Consider the following 11,386-nt stretch of genomic DNA (forward strand, 5'->3'; position numbering starts at 1 on the left):
TCAGCGGGACAAAAGGTCTGTCGGCACCTCCTCCTCATTCCTTTGATAAACCACGAGACAAATGCTGAGTAAACACTTGGAATCCATTCACTGCACTATTCTCATCGGGATGAGAAAGGGCTCCTCTTTCTTGCAGGCCCAGAGCTGCTCAGCCTAATAAAGTACGGCCCACGGCCCGTGAAAAGAGAGGCCTATGGATGATGAAAACATGGATTATCTCATTTCACCCTCCTTGTATCAGACCCTGCTCACATTCTGAGTGCACTTGGTCTGACACGCAATTACACACACAAAAAAATAATAATAATAAAATTAAAAAAAAAAAAGCCAGAGAAGGGGGTGTTTAGCAAATGGGTGGACTGTCCATGAAATTTCGCAGATGATCTTTCCCTACTGGGAAAATAATTTGTTTCTGCCCCAGCCATCATCAGGAGTTTTCTCATCGATATCAGCATTCCCCTGAATATTGCAGTTGGTGGAAGAGATAACACTTAAAACAAAGCTTTGCAGGTCATTTTAATGGCCTGAGCCCCCAAGAAGTCACTGGGATGTTACTGAGAACCCCATAAACAGCTCCGCAACAGCGCCGCTGCCTCATCTTTCTGTTGCCTGCTTGGCAGCAGGTGTGGGCAAAGCCCCATTCTCCTTGCACTCGCACAACTGTAAATCAAGAGTCCTGAGGTCAGCCAAGTGCCTGGAGAAGGATGAGCGACTTCTACACCTGCGGAGGGATGCAAGCACCTCAGTGGTTTGGGATCTCCAGGTGAAAAGCACGATGCAAGCTGAGCAGGTCAGGGCATGAGATCTCCTGTGCTGGAGGTCAATGAAATGAAACCGTCCAGTCCCTTTGGTCAGGCTTGGAGCCCACCAGAACACAGAGCAGGCTGGTGGGGCTGGGAGCAACAAAACTCCTTCAGCCTTTATTCACACCCCACAGGCAGGCAGAGAGACCAGAGACACATTGTCAGATAACTAATAACCCCCAAAAAATCAGCATAAAGGGCCTTCTTACCGTTAGGCATTCAGTGACTTGACCAAGGTTGCACAGGACATCAATCACCAAAGTCACGCCCAAGCGCTTTCCAACACCTACAGCAGCCTCCTCCATTGCCCAGCTTTCTGGAGGCTGAGCTAAAGACGCCTGCAATAAAGCAAAAAAAGCTTTAATAACCCAAAACAGGGCAAGGAACTGGCTCTTTTGAAAACAATCATCTGAAAGAAATATTTTCCATTTAAATATGATCCTTTATTTGGAAGAATATGAGCAGTTTTCAAAGTGAAAATTAATTTCAGAGATAGTACATGGGGAACAAGCACACTTAATGCAATTGTGCCCATAATAGAAAACAAGACACGGTTATGAATAGCTGTCAAATGATTAAGAAACAATAAAGAGACTGCTGATTAACTAGGGTCTCTTCTCTTTTAAATAAATGGCTCATAAACCTGTCCGCTAACTGAGAGATGAGTGCATTTGCTGTAAACAGTGTATTCAATGTTTTTGTCTCTGGAAAATCCTTACGTTCATCCTCAAGTTTCAAACAACCAGCAAAAAACGTGAGCAGTTGTTCCTCGGTCTGGCCCATTACTTGTGAACGTCACTATTCAAATATTTGCATTTTACAAGGTGTTTGTTACAAAACCTCCCAGAGGACTCAACACAGTCTCACAGCAGCTCCAGTCACTCGCTGGGCTTGAGTAAAACCCGCACAAGCCCCCAGCCAAGCAGGCGATGCCGGCTATTTGTTTTCCCTGAGTGGGTGACTCCTCTCCCTAAGCAACCAAGACACAAAAGCAAGTGTGAAACTTGCAGGGCTTCCAAGAGGCTGTTTGTTTTGCTGCCCAAAAGCAATTTTCAGGCTAAACTGTATTTGCACATGTAACGGCCACATTTCCCTGCCCCAGGACGGGTGACAAGCAGGCTGCTGCCTGCCACCTCCAAACACCTACATCCAACCCTCACAGCAGTACAGCACAGCCCTTCGTTAAAGTATTAGATTAATGCAGTGATTTCCTTCCTTAGATGATGCTTTTATTTCCCAGTTGCTGCATTATAAAAAAAATTCAGCAATGCTGTTAAGCTCAGATCCTCTGAGGTTACTTAGGCACATCACTCCCATTCATGTCCAAATGATCTCAACTGTCTTTGGGATACGAGCCTCAGAGAACTCATCACTCGATATTTCTTGCAGACACAAGTCTCCATGCAGTTTCTCTGCCTGCCCAGCAGCAGCTCCAGCCTGCAGGGCCTTGGGGCTCTGAATTCAACCCCATGGGTGATAAACATTGGTTTTGAGCATGCAAAGATGCAGAGCAATCTCCCTTTCCTCCTGCAGCCACCACTGGCAGCCACTGGTAGCAGACCCCCTTGTCTCCCTTCTCCACCAGCTAGGAACCAGCCAGGGGACAGATCAGTTTTGAAGGGGAGCAGGAACAACCCTCAGTCTGTTCTGGGCAGTTTTCCAGGGACTCTCCTGTGCTTTGCACCAGGCGCTCCTGCGCCATTGCCCAGTGTCAGAATGCAGGCAGCTGCCCTGCAAACAAACCACTGGGGCTTTACGCCCAACCCAGGGCTGCTCTGAGGATGCTTGGTGCTTTGCAGGGTAGGAGGCTTTTTACATCTCATGCCAGCCCGTTGCTCTCCAGGGCTGACTCTGACACCCTCAAGACCTGCTGGGCCCTGGGGAAAGGTCATAATTTGCCCCTGAAGATTGATGAGTTTTTTCCATCGACTCCTGCAGAAGCAGATTCAGTACCCATTGCGTCCTGTCAGCAGCACTCGGGTTAGAGCATCCAGCCTTAAATTGACAACGTTCCTCTCAAAACCCGATAAGTAACTGGGGGATCTGCTAATAGGGCTTGTCAAAATCAATTGGGGTTAAACACCTTTAGCTACAATAACAGTCATCTGACCCTGGGCTCCAGAAACTGCCGGGCTCAGAGGAACCCCGGGGGGTTATTCCTGGCTTCCCATTGCTTTGAGACAGATAAAAGAGCAGACGATGCAGAGCTGGGTAATCCGTTCAGCTCATCCCAGCCATGCACTGAAGTGACAGCTCCCAGAGTTTCTGCAGAGCTGGTTCCTCCTGGGAATTGTGTGCGGAGGGGCCAATTTGTTCAACAAAACCTGAGCAACCAGAGTTTTCTTAAATTCAATTGCCTGAAGGAGAAGGCAAATAGCATTTAAGCAGAGGAAAGTGCATTAAAACCACATCTTTGATACAATGGCCGATACACTCCACGCTGCCAACGCCTGAAATGATAATATTTTTTTTCTTAAATAAATAGCTCAGCAGCAGAATCCCAGCCTCCCCCGGCACACGGAGGCTTCACACTGCTGCAGCAGCCACATTTCCAGCCCTCCAGGCCAAACCACTTCAACACTTCCCCTCTGTGCTGGGCTCATTACCAAAGATGGGCCAGCTCAGGAGGGACTGACAGCGGTGCTGACGCTGTGCTAAGGAGCCACATGTCCAGAGAGCACTTTCAGCTTATGTTTCCCACCAGCTCCCAGAAGGGATGTGTAGAAACATAGCATGGGCATCCTTCCTGGGTTGGTACAAAGGGCTTTTCCTGCTTTTGGGAACTTACTGCCTTTAGAAACCTTCCAGACCCCAACACAGAGGAAAGCAAAGCAAGGTAGGGTCAGGAAGAGAAGCAAATATTCAGGATTCGGGGCACTTGTGTAACCCTATGAGCCTTTTGCTATTTCTCCAGTTGTGGGATGCATCACCTCCTCCTCCCTGGATCTTCTCCCTTCATCTGTGCCTTCCTCTCTCCTCCATCTGGGCAGTGTCTGTGACCATGTGGGCATCGGAGACCTCAGGAAAGGGTCTTTGCACATCCCAGGAGGGGCTCCTCAGGGACCCCAGGCCCCAAGCTAGACAGAAGTGACGCAGGGGAAGGGGACACAGCTCTCATGCCGCATCCCAGCAGGACACTCGGTGGCTGGCTACTGGTCGTCCCTTTGCAGAGCAGCAGCTAACTTCATCTTTCAGCATAACGTGTGATATTTGAATGGAATTGCCTGGCTGACATTACATCAAGCCTATAATGCGGGATTTCAAATTGTCCCATCTGGTCTCAAAATTTCTGTGAAAGTATGAGAAAGCAAAAGAAGAGCGGATTGGGGCATCTCTTGCCATGCCTCCACAAACTGCAGAGAAAGCTGCTTTCAGGCTTCCCTCCCTGGACATTTTGACTTCTGCTTCTGTGAGGATCCTAACAAGGTTGTCTTTTCTGCACCAGTCAGGCATTTCAACTTCCTGCCTTGGCTGGGGCCCAAAAAACCCACTGCCAGGGTGAAAGTGAGCAATACAGAGAGTGAACCATTACCCCAACATTTCCAAATGGGCACATGTGAGGGGAGAGGGAGCACAGCAGCAAAACCTGAGCAGATGAGAGGAAGAGGATGAAAGCAGGGAATACCAGTAGGGAAAATGGGAAGGAATTAATTAAATACCATCTTGCCATCAACACCATGGAAGGGCTTCAACCTGTGAGGGATGTCACACCATGGACATCTGTGTTGTGACCAAGAATCTGCTCCAGGTTTCCCCCAAGTCACCCTCTGCCTCTCTCCTGTGAGCCCAGCCCCATCCAACAGAGACCAAACACCCGCGTGTGGGATCCCCACACATGAAACCTTCACTCCTGAAAAGTGATTATGGTCCCAGTGGAGAAAAAGGAGCTTCTCGGATGGATTGGCACAAATTCAACACAAAAAGCAGCTGCGGAAAACCTGGGGAAGAGCAGCAGCGAAGGTACCTGCCTGACCCTGGGGAACAGCAATACTCAGTCCTGCCTGGGGATGGGATGCAGCCAGGACCACCCATGCGGTCATACACCATGGAGGGCTGTTAGTTATCTGCAAGCCCAAAGAAAGAATTAAAAAAAAAATAAATAAAACCCCAAGGTCTCCCTGAATCGAGAATTGTCTCCCCCAGAGCCCAGAGATGCTGCAGGACAGCTGTACCACCTGCCCAGAACATGTGCACGCTGGTGTAACTCAGAGGTTGCAACCACCTGCACAGCAGATGAAATTATTCTGCTGAGATGACTTAGTTCCCCGAGTGATATCGGAGGGGATCAGGCTTCAGGCAGCATCCCTTGGATGCTCCCGGCTGTGTAGATAGGGGCAGACAGGGCAAGCACTGGCTGCTGGGTGCCCTTTTTTGTCCATCCTCGGAGTGCAGGAGGAGGGCAGCTCCAGGGCTTGGTCCTCTCATTCTGGGCCCACACAAGGGAAGGGGAAGAACAGCTGGTCCCCAGCCCTCTCCTGAGTCACTGCAGCAGGGGAAGCACATCCCCCTCTGCAGGAAGGAAGGGCTCGGTGGGTATCAGGGAAAGAGGACACCAGCCACACCGCTGCTTGGGACAGATGTTGGCTCATGTGTGTCACATTTTATAAAATAAAAGTGAATCCACCCAATCCAACACGCTTCTCCTGGTGCCAGCAGCAAGACCCCTCTGTAGGCAGACTAACCTGCACCTTTATCTGGTCTTTTTTTCACCAAAACCCAAAAAATATTAAATGTGACGGGAAATTCAGAGTGAGTTGAGGGGCTCTGCATGGCTCCACTCAAAGGAGACTCTAATTTCTAAAGAAAGTCTAAACCAACTGTCATCGGCCGAGGGGCACATTGTCCCTTGGAGCAGTGGCTGGTGCCACATAGGAGGTATTCAGTCTAAATTAACTCTCCCCCTAATACCTGAGCAAACATTTTCAGCTTGAGACTTAATATCCCTGGACATGTCTGCTGTCTCCCAGGTGAATCCCCAGATAAACAAGGTCAGTTCAGCTCTAATGCGGCTGTAAAAAGCTGTCAGTCAGCCCAGGAGGTCTGGTTGCAAGGTCAAACCAGTTCTGAAGGTTGCTGGGGCCAAACCTGGCCTGTCACTCATTTTAAGTGCAGGAAGGTTTGTTTTCTCATTACAATGTCAGGTATCCCAAATTTAGGATTAGCTGTCGGCCGCCACAACATTGTTCTTCCAAAAAAAAACCAAAAAAAAAACAACCAACCAAAAAAACCCCCACGTGCACACACACATCCCCAGCCCCAAATAAATCTGTGTGCTGAGTGTACCTGCAGCTGGGAGGTGAAAAGAAACCTGCCCTTCAAGAAAACAGAAAAGGGACGTTCCCACACACTGTGTGACAGTTTCTGGCACAAAAAGAACCCCCAAAAGCACAGAGCGACATCCTTCAGTTAAAATACACACTTGAATTATTATATCTCCACCAGAATAACCCACTGCTGAAAAGCCTCTTTGCCCAGTGGATGGGAAGTGAGGCAGGGCACCCTCCATATCAAGGGGTACATGTGGAAGCTGTCCCAGTCCATCTGTGAGCAAAACAGCTTTGCATGAGGTGAATCCTTGGCGCCACGTGTGAAACGAATGCATTGTCTTCCCCAAATACCACCAGCTATTTAAGCGCAGGGACCAGTTTGTCTCTCTGCATCCTTTCTCCCAGCTACACATCTCTTGTGACCAGATGATGCTCTGGGAACAAGGACCAAACCAAACAACCCACTAGAGTCCAGTCCAGCCTTGGCTTGGTCCTCCCACTGCCCTTGCGATACCAACGACACATCACAGGGATAACATTCACAGTCTGGGGGATGAAAGGAAACATACAGACATGGTCCTCAGGAAAAAGGCCTCCGTGGTGCTCCTCTAACCACAACACTGTTTAAGCAGGGAGGTCATCTGTCTGGGGTGGATAGTGTGGAAATAAGTCCACACGGAGAGATATATTAAAGGGCCTCTTGGGGCAGCTCATCCCTTTCAGAAATGCACCAACCTCCACCATAAAGCTCACTTGAGCTTTTGCCTCCCACCAGCTCCTACGTTGACTGGCTTCAGCACTTCTCCTCCTGCTGCTAAAAGCACCATAAGTTGATCCATGTCCAGTTTGTCCCCTTTTGGGGGAACCAGCATAATTCCTAAACAGCCCTCCTCCTCCCCTCCCTTGGTGTTCAGCCACAGTGTTGCTCCTGCCAGTGCTTGGATGTAGTGTTTCTGCTGGTACAGGGGGCTGGCTGGGCAGGGACCATCCGGGGCAGCCTGAGGCATGTGCCAGGGACCCTTCCTGCAGCTGAAGAGGAGGGGAATTTTTCAGCCTCTGTCTCAGGAGGGAAGGATGGGGAGAAGGGAGCTGCCCTGGCCCCTCAGAAAGAAAAAGACAAATAAGCTCCTTGGAGGAGGAATTACCAGACTGTGCACAAAGAGGCGAACCTGAAGAGACTTGTGCCAGGAATGCCGGGAGTGAGACAGGCTGACGACTGACAACAGCACCCTCCCTCCATGGCAGGTGTTGCAGTGAGCTTGTGGCGAAGAGCAGGAGAAGTGTGTTCATCTCAGCCTCCAGTGTCTCCACACACCAGTGGAGGCTTGATGTCCCAGTCCTCAGCTTGCATTGTCATGCTCCAGCCATCTACTGAGACTAATGGATCAGGTGGATTTTGCTGTGATACCTCAAAGAGATATAGCAACCTCTGCCCCTTCCACTAAGCGGATTCAGCAGAGATACCCCAAACTCCACAGAGAACCCAGCCAGTGTCCCCAGGGCGGTAGAGAGGGCAGGTAACCATTGCCTCTTTGGGGGGCACATCTTTGCTCTCCAAGGTTGTCAGAAGACCCTCTTCACCTGCAGGGCATCTCTAGGTTTTGCTGGTAAGTGGCTATTTCACTGCGTACATGACTGAGGAAAGCATCTCAGCCACTGGGGTGATTTATGAAGAGATCAACTGAGCGGCTGAATATTCACATATAACTATAGAAAGCCGTGGCTCCCAAGACAAAACCAGTTGAAGAAATTGCCATCCTTGGTGCCTGCAGCTACAGTTCACTGCCACACCTCCAAAAGGGATTAGTTTTTAACCCAGGCCATTTGGTTGTCCAGCTAACTGCTCAGCCTTATAAAACAGTTACAACTGCACAGCCTAGGGGATGGGGAACTGTGGCATAGCTGGAAGAGCACTTGGGCCAGGAAAAGCTCATTTTCAGCCAAAGTAAGTGAATCGCCTACGACTTAAACAATATTGAGTTGACACCATCGGCTGCCCATCCTGGAGCAAATTTCCAAAATGATATCTCATGGTGAAAGAGACCTCCAGAAAACAAACAGACAACAAAACCCTGTAGAATGGCAAGGGTTTCAGTGTTTCCCCAGCAAGCTTCTCCTCCACGCTGTCCATCACAGGGACACCGCACAACCAGTTAACAATATCCAAAATTGTCATTTTTTTGTTCTTTCAATTTTCAAGGCACGTTAGTAATTTCAAAACAAAGAAACGAGACGCTGTCCTTAAACATCCCCAATATTTCAAGTTCAACTTTGTTTCAACATCCCTAGAACTGTGTTTTTTCAACAATTAAACCATTAATCTTTTTCAGATCTACTCAGTACCTTATCTAGATACAATATTTATCTTCCTGATCTCAAAGCCAAGGAGCAAATAGGCATTTCTTTCTTCTGCTCCTACAAGACAATACTGTCACAACATTTGCTGCCACTTCCAACCTAGGCTATCAATGCATTCAGATATTAGGCTTTCTTCACGTTGCAACTCAGCCTAAAATGTCTGATGCTCAGTTTCATCCCATTGCATCATGCTCTCAACATCCTAAAAAAAAAAAAAAAAAAACAAACAAAAAAAAACCAAAAAAAAATCACATGAACAAACCCATCCACCTAACCAAAAATCCACTTCTTGCTGAGGGCTGTGAGAAATTCTCTCTCCCAGACCGCCCCAGAGAGGTCTCGGGAGCTGCTGTCACCAGCTCCTTGCTCTGCTGGAGATTGCTGCATCCACTGAAAAAGGGGAATGATCCACCCAGCCACCCACTCCTTAGCCTAACTCATCAACACTTGACCATCGGAGCCCTTACTCATTCCTACAGCAGCTTATGTGTAGGTGCTACTCTTCATGAGTTTCAGCTGGATCAAGATCCACTCTCCAGCAAAGGCACTGGAGCTAGTCCTGATACACTGCAGTGGTAGAGAAGCTTTGGCCAAACACCAGTTCTCTTTCCTTTCCCAAAAGATGTCATATCCCATTCTGGAGCATAGCATGATGGATGTTTTCACCACTATCAACAAACACAACACATGACACAACACAAATGCTCTCACAGTTTACAAAGTGTGTTCCTCCCCTCTCCTGCCTTGCTTGCTTGAATTCAGAGATGGCCAACAACTATTAAACACATCAATGCAAATGTTAGTAGATTGCTTCTAATAGGAAACAAAAATGTTTTGAGCAAAGCTAATTGCCGGGAAATAAGGTCGTTCCAATATTTCAGCGGGGGGGTATAAATCTCTTGGCTCCTGCCTCCTTCTAGCATTAAGGTTTTACAGATGTTGCTGTCAGAAGGAGAAGAATGATTTCAGATGCTTGTTTCCACTTCACATTAAAAAAAGGCATAAATGCATGCAGCAAATTGCCAGGCAAGTTTTCTTTCTACAAGAAAAACACACAAATCTCAACAAACAAAACACAGAAAATCTGCATTGGGACTCCTACAATCTTATAATGGTACAAAATACTCAACACACCAACAACTGGCAAACTTTAAGACGTAATTCAACTCGGCCAGTTGCACTGACTGCCAAAACGCTTCTTCCAGTCCTCTGCTTCTTTTGACCCTTGTCTGCCACCAAATGTTCACTGTACATGGAGGGACCCTCCAGCCCCACAAGGGGATCAGGAACCAGCCCAGTCCTTCCTGGGCTGGAAGAGGAGGAGGAGAAGGGGCAGAGCAGCCATGGAGGAGAGAGCTGTTCTCTGCAAAAGCTAGACCTAGACCCAAATTCAAATGTTAAGAGGGCGGGGAAAGGGAAGAAAGCCTCTGTTAAGTACAAGAGAACGGTTAGGGAAGAGAATGAGACCTGGTGGCTACCTCCGAGTTGGCTGGACAGGGGAGTTAACCATTTGCATGGGAAATATCCATCAGCAAAAGGGCTGGCTCAGCTCCTTTCCCCGTGCACAGAATGGCTGATAAGCTCTTGGGAGCCCCCAGACACCCCCAGGATTGGGGTGAAGGTCCCCCCCGGCCTCGTGCTGACATCCCATGGCACACGCTGTACATGGACACACAGCGTGCTCTCTTTGGAAACCATTCCTCAAGCAGCAAAATCTTGTTAAGAAAAATGAGAGCAAGGCCTACCAAAATAAAGCACTCAGCTGCACAAACAATTCTCTCCCTGGGAAAACAGAGGAAGCACGGAGACGACCAAAGGCAGACCATCGCAGACCAGGGGTTAGTCCCTGCAGGAATGCGCCCATTGAGTTTCTCATCTTTGTATTAATTGGGATAATATAGGCATTATACAGGAGGATTACGCAATGGTTCCTGCTTAGCACCACCACAAGATCTCAGTCACCTCCCCAGCTGAGCTGGTGTCCAGGCTGTCGGCAGTATCTACACCCAGCATTTGAACCAGGCACCAGTCAAATGAGGACTTGAGTGGGCTTCAGATGCCCGTCTCCAAAATTGCCACCACAAAAGCCAAGGTAGCTCAAATTGTGATGGCAACACATACACAAAAGCACACCGATTTGCTCAGCTTTAACTCAATGAGCTGATTTAACATTCACGGGTGTCACCGTCACACATTGCAGTGCGTTAACGTGACCTTTTTTTCCAGCAAAGCATAATCCATTCATTCTCCTTCGACTTCACCTACCTTTAACTCCTTGACGCCATCTGAAGGAGGGGAGGGCTCTGCTTCCCCCATGCCCACCATGTCCAGCAACCTCCTTGGAGCTCAGTGGCATCCCTCCCAAGGCACCAGGCTTGCCACAAACACGCCTGATACAAGCCAAGGGGCCAGGACCTCTCACGAGAGGCATTTGAGCTGCTTTATTTTTCCAATCCAGCAGAAGCTGTGCCTCTCTTGCTGAGAAGCCTGGAGCCGGCTCTGAAGACGACGGGTCTGTTCCAGATTTACACTATTTTTCCTTAAGCTCAGAGATCGCCGCTGAGCTGTCTCTCATCCCGCTTTTGGCACCTTCTTGCATTTTAAACTGCAATCATACCCCACCCCCCCCCAAAACCCATATCCAGGCAAGGGAGCATCCAGTTCAGCTCCTCTTACTTTCCCAGGACAGCAGTACGACTTCTCCAACCATGGTGGGGTTACACTTTGGATCTGATTTCCACAAGACCCCAGTGGCACCCCTAAAAAATAAGCCAAGCCAGAAATAACCCACTGGGACAGAAGAGCTGAAGTCCAACATCTCTCTTATTCAAGTCGAGGGACTCATGTCTCTCTCAGAAACCAGACAACCACCACGTATGAAGAAGCAGGTACACGCCCATCTTAAATCTCCTGATACTCACACATGGCTGGACCCTGGCAAGGAGGGGGCTGTACAGG

Source organism: Nipponia nippon, unplaced genomic scaffold, assembly GCF_047370975.1.
Source record: "Nipponia nippon isolate SJK-2023a ecotype South Korea unplaced genomic scaffold, ASM4737097v1 scaffold_5, whole genome shotgun sequence".
In the NCBI taxonomy this organism is placed as follows: Eukaryota; Metazoa; Chordata; class Aves; order Pelecaniformes; family Threskiornithidae; genus Nipponia; species Nipponia nippon.